This window comes from Diceros bicornis, chromosome 10 (genome assembly GCF_020826845.1).
Source record: "Diceros bicornis minor isolate mBicDic1 chromosome 10, mDicBic1.mat.cur, whole genome shotgun sequence".
In the NCBI taxonomy this organism is placed as follows: domain Eukaryota; kingdom Metazoa; phylum Chordata; class Mammalia; order Perissodactyla; family Rhinocerotidae; genus Diceros; species Diceros bicornis.
This window is the reverse complement of record NC_080749.1, coordinates 47872240-47886241: the sequence shown is the minus strand read 5'-3', so window position 1 is coordinate 47886241 and position 14002 is coordinate 47872240.

Sequence of the window (14002 nt, the reverse complement as noted above, 5' to 3'; positions counted from 1 at the left end):
TAAGGTATTGTTTAGGAAAGCATTTTTTTTTGTCTAGAATGCTCAGCGCCAGCCCAAACTCATCATCCTGAAGGGAAATGTGTCAGGGGATACCCTCGTTTGGAGAATAAGCCAACAATTTTCTCACCAGGGGACCTAAGACAGCTGAATAGGCTCTGAAGAGGATGTTACCACTAAATGTGGGAAAAAGGTTAAAGGAATTGGAGCCAATTAGACTAGAAAGGAGACAGCTCAAAGAAAATGTGGCTGCAGTTTTCTCACATTTGTAGAAATGGTGGAAAGGAAAGGCAAATGAGCAAGGACCACAGGTTGGATGTTAGTTGGAAAAGGATTTTGACTCAGTAAATACATGGTAGATTGTGATATTTTTCAAAATATTTGCTGCTTTTCTTTGGAATGTCTCTCTCCCTGCCTTGCCCCTCCCGGGAGGAGGATTCCATGTGAGTTGTATGGGTCAATGAAATGTGGAAAATTTAAGGGCCAGCATGTGACTCGCCACAATCTTTTTTCCTCTGCCATGAGAGCTGCAACGTCCCAGAGATGGGCTTCTCCATCAGCCAGGGTCCCAGAGGGAAATCCATGTTGGGCAGAGCCAAGGTGACTTGTGATAGGCGTACAGTGTAAGCAAGAAATACGTGTCTTTTGTTAGAAAGTCACTGACATTTTAGGGCCTTTTGTTACTGTGGAATACTTCAGTTATGTTGATTGACAAAATGAGACAGCACTTTCTAAAAGTCAGAATTGTCCAAAGGTGGAAAGGACTATCTGTAGAAGTGGGGAATTCCCTGGACTGGAAGTATTCAAATATAGCTATAAGACCACTTCGGAGGATATTAAAAAAAAAAAAAAGTTCGGGGGGGGTGGCAAGGAGAGGCGGATTGAAATATTGGCTGAATGGTCAAGATCTATCCATATCTGAGATTCTATGCTATATTAATAGTGAGGTTAAAAAAAAATAGTGCCGTGCAGCGGATTCTGACTCCTAGCAACCCTGTGTACAGCAGAGTGGAACCCTGCCCTGTCTTTTTGTGCCATCCTCTCACCTTCTAGCGCTGTATCAGACAATGGTCTGCTGCTATTCATAAGGTTTTCATAGCCAATTTTTTCAGAAGTGAATGGCCGGGTCATTCTTCCTAATCAGTCTTAGTCTGGAAGCTCCGCTGAAGTCTGTCCACCATGGGTGACTTTGCTGGCATTTGAAATACTGGTGGCATAGATTTCAGCAACACACAGCCGCCACAGTATGGCAACTGACAGACAGGTTTGTGGTTCCCTGACCTGGAACCAACCCAGGCTGCGTGAGAGCGGGAAATCTTAATCACTAGACCACCAGGGCTGGTTAGTGAGGTAAAAGTAGGTAAAAGCACGAAATGGGCAGGGCCTTTTGCACATTCATGCTTTAAACTCACTTGAAGAGGAGGAACACAGTGACGTTAGGGTAATTAATCTCAGTTTGTGGTTACTGAAATTTAGAGTATTAACTTATGCTTGTTTGAGAACAGGCTACTGGAATGTAACTAAAAGGAGAGTTAAATATTTTTGTAGTTTGAGATTAACCATAAAAGACCTTCAGGGGAGGATTAGAATACAAGAATAGCTAGGGAAAATGTAATTTAGTCACTCCATGAGCCTCTCCCAGAACCCCGCTAACTGTTAGATGTACAATGCCAAGCCACATGCTTGGCCAGAGATCAGAGAAAGCAGGGACATGGAGACGGATGCTGCCATTCCCTCGACCCACAGCCCAGAGAAATACTCAGTCAGGATTCACTCCCTTCTTCTCTCCTCTTTCCTGTTTGCTCCTTTCATAACCCCACGTTTTTCTCTTTGCTCTTCTTCTACTCTTTCATTCACCTCTCACTCTTAACATTGTCCCTCCTAATACTCTGATCTCTCATCATTTTATCATCTCTCAATAACCTGATCCTGTTTCCATCTACGCATTCAGCTAAGTCACCAGTAAGAGAGCTAGGAACGGAAAAGGGTAAAACAAAGCAACGTTATAAAATGAGGGAAGCTTTCATTCACAAAATGAGGTAAGCAGCATGTGGTGGTGGGTGCAAGGCTTTGGGGAAAAAGAGACCTATTCCAAACTTCAGCTCCATTGCTTATGACTTGGGTGACCTTGAACAAGTTATGTAAGCCCTCAGGGTTCTCAGTTTCCTAATCCTTAAAAAGAGGTCAATATCTGCCCAGCAGGGTTATTGGGAAGATTAAATAAAGTAAAATGTTACATTGCTGATACATAATAGACACCAGGTAAAAGGCTGATATTATTATATAGGTTCCCTAACATTTTAGTTCAGCTCGAATCTGTATTTACAGCTTTTTCATCTCAGCTTAAATACCTTAGAAGCTGAAACCATGGTCTGTTGATATTTTTCAGTTTCTACAGTTTTCTTGGTCATAGGAATGTATAATAAATACTTGAAGACTTGGAACCAAAATCTATGTAGCTATATCTATAAAATATGTGTAATATTTAATACATATATGTGATATTGTATATTACATATATATTTGTTATAGATTGAATGCTTGTGTTCCCCCCCAAATTCATATGTTGAGCCCTAACCCCTAATGTGATCGTATTTGGAAGTAGGGCCTTTGGGAGGTAATTAGGTTTAGATGAGGTCATGAAATGGGGCCTCCATGTTGAGACTAGTGTCCTTACAAGAAGAGGAAGAGAGCCTAGAGCACTTTCTCTCTACCTTGTGAGGACACAGTGAGAAGGTGGCAGGCCTTCTGGAAGCCAGGAAATGCACTCTCCCCAGGCACTGAATCTGGTGGCACCCCGATTGTGGACTTCCCGCCTCCAGAACTGTAAGAAATAAATGTCTGTTGTTTAAGCCACCCAGTGTATGATATTTTGTTATAGCAGCCTGAACTGACTAAGACTGTCTATAGATTACCCTCTAGTTTTGTGTAGTATCTCTCATATTAGTACAACTTAATGAAATCTGGGGATATTGCCTAAGTATATAGGATATAATCCCTCTCTCTATCTATGTATCTATTTATATATCTATATCTATATCTAACATAGGATTTGGAATATCAACAATTTTTATTATGACCTAAGTCTTACATATAAGAAAGGGAACAGACACAATCCCAGTCTTTAAGAATTTTCCATTCCAAATAAACTAAGGCACTTAGACAGACCCTTTTTGGTCCCGACAAAATATCCATTTCCTCATCTTCTTTGTTGACAGAATTTACGATTTTGTTTGAAATGTCAATGTACCCATCCCTGGGCAATGTCTCGCATAGTCTAAGTCAATCATGAGACTTGTTTCCTGCCTTCTCAGCCACCTTTGAAATTTGTGGTGGCTTTCAGATGTAAGGAGAAGTTGCTAAGGGGGCTTCTGGGAAAGCTTTTGCTTTTCTGATAAAAAGAGACAGAGTAGCTGGCAGGCCTTCCCTCCATCCTGTCCTGGCTTCAGTGTGCACATATTGCTGGCAGCCATTTTGTGACTCTGATATGACAAACAGGGGGAAGGAAAACCAACATGCTAAAGACAGTGAAACAAAAAAATAATAAGTTATTGATTATATTGCTGAGTAACTATGCCAAAGGCATCAACCACCTACTTCTAGTCTTGTTATATGAGAAAATAAACCTCTATCTGTTAAGTCACTATTAGTCAGATTTTTTTTTTTTGTAAATTGCAGCCGAATACATTCTTAATAGATACCAGATAAAAGAACAATGTATAGCAGAATTTCTGCTGCTGTGAAATCTCAGGACAAATAAACAATGGAGTGAAATATCATTAGTATGGAAATAATGAAAAAGGGACGGTTTTTCTGAGGAGCTCTTTCTCTCATAAGAATACAATGTATTTGAGCAAATAAATTTTCATATTGCTAAGAAACGATAAGCAGAGAACAGCTGTCAGTGGTGTTTCGTAGGAAAACAGTTTGATTTTCAATATTTACTATTTTTTTTTGTGAGGAAGATCAGCCCTGAGCTAACATCCATGGCAATCCTCCTCTTTTTGCTGAGGAAGACTGGCCCTGAGCTAACATCTGTGCCCATCTTCCTCCACTTTATGGGGACGCTACCACAGCATGGCATGACAAGCGGTGCGTTGGTGTGTGCCTGGGATCTCAACCGGGGCCACCAGTAGTGAGCGTGTGCACTTAACCACTACACCACGGGGCCGGCCCCCAGATTTTCAATATTTACAATAGAGATTTTCCTCGTCTTATGATGAAGTTACATCCTGACAAACCCATGATAAGTTGAAAATATCATAAGTCAAAAGTGCATTTAATATACCTAACCTGCCAAACATCACAGCTTAGCCTAGTCTACCTTAAACATGCTCAGAATACTTACATTAGCCGACAGTTGGGCAAAATAATCTAACACAAAGATATTTTACAGTAAAGCATTGAATATCTCATGTAATTTATTGAATACTGTACTGAAAGTGAAAACAGAATGATTGTGTGTACAGAATTGTAAGCCTATGGGTTATTTAGCCTCATGATCGCGTGGCTGACTGGGAGCGTAGGCTCTTCTGCCGCTGCCCAGCATCACAAGAGAGTATCCTACTGCATATCGCTAGCCCAGGGAAAGATCAAAATTCAAAATTCGAAGTAGAGTTTCTAATGAATGAGTATTGTTTTCACACCGTAGTAAAGTTGAAAAATTGTAAGTCAAATCATATAAATAGGGGACCATCTGTATTCTTAAAGTAGCTATAGTAGAGAACATAAAACTTCATATTTTAATCCTGAAAGGAGAAAGAAAAATACATACGTTTAGAAACATACACAAAGAATTATAGATGTATATGGCTATCTGATGATGAAAAATAATTATTTTGGGGAATTTTTTACAGTAAATATTAGTTATGTGATGTTGGCAATTAACACATACAGTTTTACCAGCTGTCTCCATATTTGTCAACATCATGTGTTGAGATGTCTAAAGGAAACTAAGCATCAGTACATTCCATTTCAGGTTTTAAAAGTTAGGCTGCAATCTGATTTCTTACTCCTTGCCAATCCTCCCTCATCACCACCGCCACATACCAGTTTGTCCCCGCGCCACTTTGACTGTTTTGGAGTGCTTACTTTACTGCTATTTTCTACTGAGACATTATCTCAGGATAAATTCAGTAATCTTCTTTACTTTTTCAGTTTCAAAAATCTGAGTTTTATGTTTCTAAGCATATAAAAACTTTTATTACAAAGAGGTCTTATCACAAAACTTTTTTTCATGAAGGTGTTTGATCATAGTTGGACAGTCAGTTTACATACCTTTCCTGTTGACCTCTTTTTAAACTGGCTTTCCTATATTTCTAATATTTATTCGGTCATTACAAAATTTTCCAACTCAGATAGAACCTTGTGATTTGCTATATTCAGAGGCAATGAGTCAAATTCAGAAGTTCCAAAGATGTCTTTTCAACATGTGTGTCTATTTTGTCACAATAACAGTTTGTATGTGCGAGTAACTAATCTGTAAAAAGTAACCTTAGTCTTTCTGAAATTTATCCCACAGTGTTCTGACAATGGAATGATATGCCTTAAATGATTAAATAGCAATTTTAATAGTGATTGAGATAAATTTTGTAAATCACCTTTACTAGAAACTATTATCAAGAAAATGCTTTGGATATCTGCAAACATACTCAATGAAATTCAGATTCATTATGTATTTGCTTTTTTTTTTTTTTTTTGGTGAGGAAGATTCACGCTGACCTAACATCTGGGCCAAGCTTCCTCTACTTTGTACGTGGGATGCCTCCACAGCATGGCTGATGAATGGAGTAGGTCCATGCCAGGAATCTGAACCCATGATCCCCGGCCGCCAAAGTGGAGTCTGCAGAACTTTAACCACTTGGCCACTGGGTTGGCCCCGTAAGTGCTTTCTTTAAAATGGAAAAAGATCATTATATAATACTGTTTTAATAGAACCTAAAATTATTCTAAAACAAAAGGTTTATTTAAAAAAAAGGTAATACAGAAAATGTAAACCAAAGCATGAGATCTTTTCTACCTAGAGTCTTTGCCCCTCTTTTGTGCACAGCCATCCCTTTCTCAGTGGTAGTGAATATTAGTCTCTTTCTCCCCCATCAGCCTGTAAGAACTCCGAGGGAAGGGCATGAACTGGTCTTGTTCACCCCAGTTTCTAGCACAGTGACTGGCACATATTGACACCCCATAAATATTTGTTGAATGAATGATATCACTTCCTGCTTCAAAACCTTCAGTGGCTTCCTTTTGTTTAATAATTTAGCACAAATTCTTCACCCCTACATCTAGGTCTGCTTTATACATAACCTGTCCTAGCCCACTAGGTTGAAATAGAACAGGTTGTGCCTACAACATGCCCTAAACTTTTGGCTGCAGGGCATGCTTTGTGCAAAAAACTGACTTTCCACTTCACCCCTCCTCAAAAGCTTCATATGACCTGCTTTACAAAAACTCTGCTTGTCCCTCTAGCCAATAGGATTTCTTTCCTTTGTGCATTGCCACAGTATATCTCACATGGCATTTGCCATATTTTGCTTTTGAGTACGTGTATTTGTGATCATGTTTTATCCCCCCATCTACACTGTCAGCTCCTTGGAGGAGAGGGATAGTGCATGAGCCCTTGTATTGCTCCTCACAGCGTAGTGTACCCGTAGGAATTTCATTCAGACATAAGGGTACACACCTAGTGTTTGGACCATCAGAGCTCAGATGTAAGAAGGATGGTACTAATGGGAAACGGAATTGCACAGTGTGATTAAGGACGCAAGTTTCTGTGTCAGCCTGCATGGGCTGAATCCCCACTCTGCTGCTCGACAGTTTTGTAGCTTTGAGTAACTTGACATAGTCTTCTAAGCTTCAGTTTCCTCATCTGTAACACGGTAATACTATTACTTATCTCATAGGGCTTTTGTACAAATTAAATGAAATAAGGTATGTAAAATGCATAGTACACATAATAAGCACTCATTAATATCCACTCTTAATATTACTATTATTTGAGCTTCAGATGTTTGATTTTTTAATGGCTGATATGTTTGCTTTGCAGTGTTGGATGGTAGATTAGAAGGCATCTCTGCAGGGAATAGCCCTCCATTAGCAAAGCAATAAGAATGACCAAATAATTTAGGGTCCATGCATTTTTTTGCTTGGAAATCTCAGAAAATTTCTACAATTCTCTACTTAATTTTTAGTAGAGACCTACGATATGTTTCTTATCATAGTATTTAATGTCCAATAATTCCTTATTAGGTTTATAGCAACGATTTCCTATAAATAACTCTGGTTATTCACTTAGTATTTATAAAGCATGTTAGTGAATACACTGCCCCGTTGAAATGAAATATCTAAGCCACTATCCCTTAATTGCAAGATAGGGTGTTGCAGCTTTCTGGTCCTAGTGCAGGAGACCATCAGGGGCACACACATTAATCAGTTGAGCACAAGAGCTGGGAGGGTACCATTCAAGGAGTTTTCAAGATAATATTACCATTTGCTTGATTCTAATTTAAATAATTTAGAGTTCTTATAACATTAAGAAGCCTTGAAAGTAGGATGTTTACACAAAGAGAATAAAAAAGAAACCTTCTTTTGGCATTTTACAAAACGTTCCTTCTAAAGAACAACACGTTTTTATAGGCCTACACTGATTAAAGAAACCTTATGAGATATAAATGAGAAGCATGTGCTTCTAGTGGTATTGTACCCAGAGGATTTTAGTTGTCAAGTCTAAACTTTTAGAGTAGTTGAAATATACTCAGTTGAGCAGTTAATGAACCCTCTTCACCTTAAAGTGGAGAATTGTTATGAGAAAAAAAAATATACAAAACAAGTTATAGAGGAGACAAAAAGATATTGAAATCCATTCCAGTGTTCCCATTCTGATGATTTTTAGGAGTTATAGCTAAAGAAGTGTGGCTTTCCCTCCATCCCTGAAATTGGTTTCTTGCATAACACATTATTTTGAATGTCAGCAATCAGGCCTTGGACTTCTTTAGAAGACCAAAGACCAAGACTGAGAATGGAGTGAATACCTATTTCAGTCCTAGAAATGAAGACATCAGTAGTGTAAAAGAAGGCAAGTGAAAGATAAATACATTTGTTTTTCCATCTGTTAAGACATAACTAAAACATTCTTCCCATTTTTTCCTTAATATTTTGTTTCCTGGCAACAAATAACAAAAATTCCCAATCAACCACATCTTTCACAATTCTGGGTTCTTTGAAAAAGCAGCACTAATACTGTTATTTATATTTTTAGTATATAAAATTATTTTCAGAAAAGAAGTAATATATACATCAAAAAGAGTAATATATATAATTATATGTGAATATATGCATATAACATATATTTTATAGCTCAGTAAAGGAGCATGCTATCAAAACCATAAGGATGTGTTATATAACCACTTTGGAAAACAATTGGGCATTATCCAATTGTTTGCTGGGTAAATTTGCTATAACCTAGCAATTTCACTCCTAGGTGTTTATCCAAGAGAAGTACTTTCACATGCACCAGAAGGCAAGTATAAGAATGTTCTTAGCAGCACTGTTTGTAATCTCTTTCTCTCTCACACATGCATCTGGAGATTTTTCAAATGTTCATGAAACGTAGAATGGACAAACCCAATAGAGTGCGAAAATTAATTAACTACAGCTACATGCAAAAACATGTATAAATCTTGTGTACAAAGTGAGCAAAATAATTCAAGTAGGGCCAGCCCCATGGTGTAGTGGTTAAGTTTGCGCACTCTGCTTTGGTGGCCCAGGGTTCACAGGTTCGGATCCCTGGCAAGGACCTACACACAGCTTATCAAGCCACACTGTGGCAGCATCCCACATACAAAATAGAGGAAGATTGGCACAGATGTTAACTCAGGGACAATCTTCCTCAAGCAAAAAGAGGAAGATTGGCAACAGATGTTAGCTCAGGGCCAATCTTCTTCACCAAAAGAAAAAAAAATCAAGTAGCAAAATATTACATATTCAATACATTTTCATAATATAAAAAGTTCAAAAATGTTCAAAATTAGCCATATTTTGTTTAGGCATACAAATGTATGCGGCAAAATTCTGAAGAAAATAAAAGGAATAATTAACACAAAATTCAAAGTTGGGAAGGCATAGAACCTAAAAGAGTCACACAAGGGATATCAGAGTAATATTCTTTCTCTTTAAGTAGGTGGTAGGTACACAGTTGTTCGCTGCATTATGGTTCTTAATATATTGCATGCATTTAATAAATGTTCTTTTGAAACTGCTCAATATTTGGTAAAAACAATAAAAAGCAAGGGGTGCTATACAGTCATTGCCATTATTGTTTTCAAGCAAAATATTTTAAAAGTAATATAATCTTTCAGTCCTTTATAACTTATCTACTTGTGTGAGGTCTGGGCTATTATTTCGTGATTTCCATGAGATTATGGCAGTGTTTAATTGCTATTAAAAAAAAAGATGGCAAAACTAGTCAGTCCAGTTCATTATGCTCTGTGATGCTACAAAAGGTTAAATTCCATAAAATAAATTATACAATTATACCAAAATTTTAACAATCCACTTTTTAAAAATCCTCGTTATATTTAAAGTACCCAAAGGAACAACTCATGTTCCTGTTGTTAAAAGGAGCAGTGTACTGAGATAGTTTTGTACCTTTTTTTGTCTTCCTGAGTTATCTAGAGATTCCTGAGATCCCCGAGATCCCCAATGTTTTGATTATAGAAAACAGTGTGTTTGCTTTTTGGTATAACATCGTTTCATAGCATCTTATATTTAAAGGAATCTTTATATGAGACAAAATTAATTTTGGCTTTAATATCTTTGAACATATAAAATTTATATATGAAAAAAACTTCTATTGTTTAACTTTTCCATATGTTATCATTATATGAATGGAGTAGAAACTGTAAAAATAGGAATTGTCAATGAATGCCTAAAGACAAGTTAAAGACGCCAAATCATTCATTTCCCTGATTCACCCCAATCAGGGAAAAATGATTTTATAACTTCTATGACATGAAGTAGTTTATAGAGCATGGGTTTTTGGGTCTGACAGATCTGCTTTCACATTCCAGCTCTATTAGCTGTGCATCTTGGAGCTTCTCACTGAGGTCTCCTCATCCGAAAGATTACAGAGGGGTTGTGGAGAGACTCGAAAGCATAGAAATAATTTCTGGTACAAAGTTAGTTTTCAGCAAATGTTGTCCCTGACCCACATCCCAGCTCAAAGTAGGAAGTAAAATTTTCTCTGTACAAGAACATCAGGTTGTCGCAATGGATTATAAGCAACTTCCTTATCATTCAGAGCACTTACCAGTGTTTTCTGTGACATAAACCGCAGACTTCGGGATCCCTGCCCAACTGTCTCCTCCCTCACTTCATTCCTGTTTTCCCATCCTCCATTCTCTTTTATTTTGGGGGTTGGGACAAGAGAGAGAAATGGTTGTCTCAGGGAATGGAAAAACTTACAGTAGAGGGAGGGGATGGAACTGAAAAAGAATGTGCTACATCATCACCATTGGAGAAAGATTATATAAGACATGAGTTGTGAATAACATACTTCCTATATGACACGGCAGTGCCATCATGCAGTTTTGTAAGGTAAGAGACCAAAGGAAATCCCACTGAGGCTGAACACTCAACATAGATTTCTTTTGCATCAATTGTGTTGTGCTTATCACTATGGAAGGCCTGTGGTGGGTGCTAGTTTCTGAAGACAGAATCAGATATACAAGAAACAATGTAAAATTATTTTTCTATCTCTATACCTAAGGTTAATATCTCTTTCAAATCCCTATTACACCAGGTGGTAATAACTAACTCTCAGTAAAGTCTGGAATTCCCTCTATTTCACAAGGGGCACAGCTACACTCCATAGGTCCTCACTAGTGCAAGGTATGGGATGGGAGTGGGGGAATGTATTTGCTTGAGACAATCGGCTTTAGGCTGTCATGTGCTGATACTACATCCTGGTCCCAATGCACCTTTGGTTGTGGTCTACACAGTTATTTTTGTTTTGTGTTTTCACACAAGGTTTAGATTTTCCCAGTTCTCTGTGCTTCATCTAAAACAAGGATTGGCAAACTTTTTTCTATAAAGGGCCAGACAGTAAATGTCTTAGGCTTTGTGGACCATACAGTTTCTGTCACAACTACTCAACTCTGCCTTTGTAGCGTCAAAGCAGCCATAGACAACAGGTAAAGGAATAGGCATGCCTGTCTTCTCATAAAATTTAATTTACAAAAACATGCATATCTAAATCATTCTCACCTACATTGGAAACAGTTTTGGAGCTCTCTGAATCTTCCTGGGGCACAAGAGGGCTGTGGGGCTGTCCAAGGCCTCTCTGCCTCAAGACCCCATTTAGAAATGTTTTCTGCTCTTACCCAACACTGGGCAAAGAATAACCTTGGGGTCTTACTGCTGTCCAGCATAGGGCCTATAAGCCCAGCTTTTCTTTTGCTCCCAGAGTCCCCTCACCAGTCTGGTCTTTAGGGTGAAGTTTGCACTACTGCACATCTTATTCTATGTGAATGGTGGCCCCTATAGTTGTGCAATATGGCATTCTTGCATGGTAAGGTTACAGGGCTTCTTCTCGGGCATCCTGCCAACGCCCCACCCCAGCTCATCCCGACTCTCTTCTCTTTCCCCATTCTGCACAAATTTTATCAAGATTTTGGGTGGGAACAGAAAAGTGGCTCAGACTGAGTACATACTCTTAAAAATATATGGCTTACGGCATATGTTTTGTGCAGTTATTCCAGGCTTAGACTTTTGAAATTCCAATAAATCCAAGCTTTTGCACCTCAAAAGCTTTCTCTGTATGAACAGGGAGAGTACAAAGGGTGCACAAATATAAAAAGTGCTTATGTTATTGTTCAGAGACCAAATGTAGATGAAATAGTTAAACAAATTGAGAAACTTAGTGGCTTAAAACAACAACAAATTAATATTTCTCATGGTTTTGTGGGTTGACCAGGTGGTTCTTCTGCTGATATTTTCCTGGGCTCAGTTACAAAGTTGCATTCAGCTAGTGGTTAGCAGGGGTCTGAGCTCAGCTTGAACCTGCGACAGCTGGGCCTCTCTCTCCACGTGGTCTTTCACTCCAGCCTTCTCCATGGCATGGCAACATTTCAAGAGAGTAAAAGAGGAAGACAAAAAGTCTCTTAAGGCCTAGCCTTGGAAGTCATATAACATCACTTCTGTCATATTCTATTGGTCAATGCAAGTTTAGCACTGACACTCCAGATTCAAAGGGTAAGGAAATAGACTTCACCTGACTGGACACCAGGTTTGTACGCTGTGCCCTGCATAGAGGCATCCTGCCAAAGGGCAAATAGGGCTGAAATGCAGCCTGGGTTCCATAAAGTCAGCTGGATGCCCTGGAATGGATCTACGTTTACTATGAGGAAGGGGTCATCCACCTGCCAAGCCATGTGCCTGTGGACTCTCTCTGCTCATTGGTGACATTTTCTACTTCACACTGTTTAGGCTATAGAGGCCCTGCTGGATACCACCCTACTGTAAATCAGATACACTGGATCTTGATGAAGGCTAAGATCTTTACTACAGGGTTCAGGTAATGATTCCAAAGCTGTACAGCGTTTGCAGTGAGGGGAGCCGGGAGAGGGAAAGAAATTGGGTGCTGTTCTTGCTTTACCTCCTCTGCTCCCTATTCAATCCCAGGAGTGGGGCCACATTACCAGGCCTTGTGGGGGGATGTGTCCCCAAGGATTCTCCTCAAGCCTCCAGAGGTTGTCCCACACAGATGATTCCTTCGTCCCCTACTCTTCTGCTTCTTTATCATTTCTAAGCCCTTTAACCCCCTTCTACAGTATCTCCATCCCCACTCCCCTTTTCTCTGTTATCCATTAACCCTTCCAATAGAAATAAATAAATTTCCTTCCCTAGCAGTGATTTTTTGTGTGCAGCCCCAAATGTCAGCTGCGTGTCAGGGACTCCTGTCCCTGAAGCTTTGCAGAGGGGAGGAGTAGGTTTTGGTTTTAGAGTCTGTTGACTCATTTGGGAGTAGAGAACAGGTGCATTCTGTGTCTGTGATTAGATGTATGGAAGGAGGTATGGTGATGAGATTTTATCTTGGGCAGCAAATGATTTTTCTGTTAATAAATTAAAAATCAAAGACACTGGAAAAATATAATTTCCTTCAAAATTCCCCTTCTAGTATACATGAAAAATCAGTATTTCTCCCTTTAACTTAATTACAATGATGCTATTTCTTTTGGTCTAATACCTTAGACCTATTATGCTAAAAGAGCATCCCTATCTTCTATGACTTAAGTTATTTAACAAATTATTATAACTTATCTGGTAATAAATGATACTACGCTCAGGTAGTGTCTCTCCACAATTCTCCCTTCATGGTATTGTAGCAGGGAGTGAGGGCCAAGGGAGGAGGGAAGTTTACTTTATGCCACTGCACCCGGAACTAAGAAACATCAAGGTGATTTGGGCTGATCTAGGAGGCTCCATGGGAGACCAGGGCCTTCAGATCAGCTGGAGGGAATCTGGAGAGGTAAAGAGAGAGAAGAATATCACATCAAAAGATACACAGATTTTTAGAGGTGGGAAGCTGAGTGTGGTACGATCGAGAGAAGGTAAGAGATCCGGCTTTTCTAAAATAAGAGGGCATTCTACTTCCATATTTCTAAAGTGATAAGGTTTTAAGTATAATGAGCATCCTCTACATAAAGGTTTGGTAACTAGAGCTAATATTCTTACAAATAGAAAATGCTAAATTAACATATTTTCTATATTTTGTCTTTGTGATATGATGCCTCTAATAATATCGTCATTGTTTAGGATCTTGGATGATTGATACAAAGTGGCTTAATAAAAGTCAGAAGAGGGGCTGACCCGGTGGTGCAGTGGTTAAGTGCGCGAGCTTTGCTTTGGCGGCCAGGGGTCCGCAGGTTCGGATCCTGGGCGCGCACCGATGCACCATTTGTTAAGCCATGCTGTGGCGGCGTCCCATATAAAGTAGAGGAAGATGGGCACG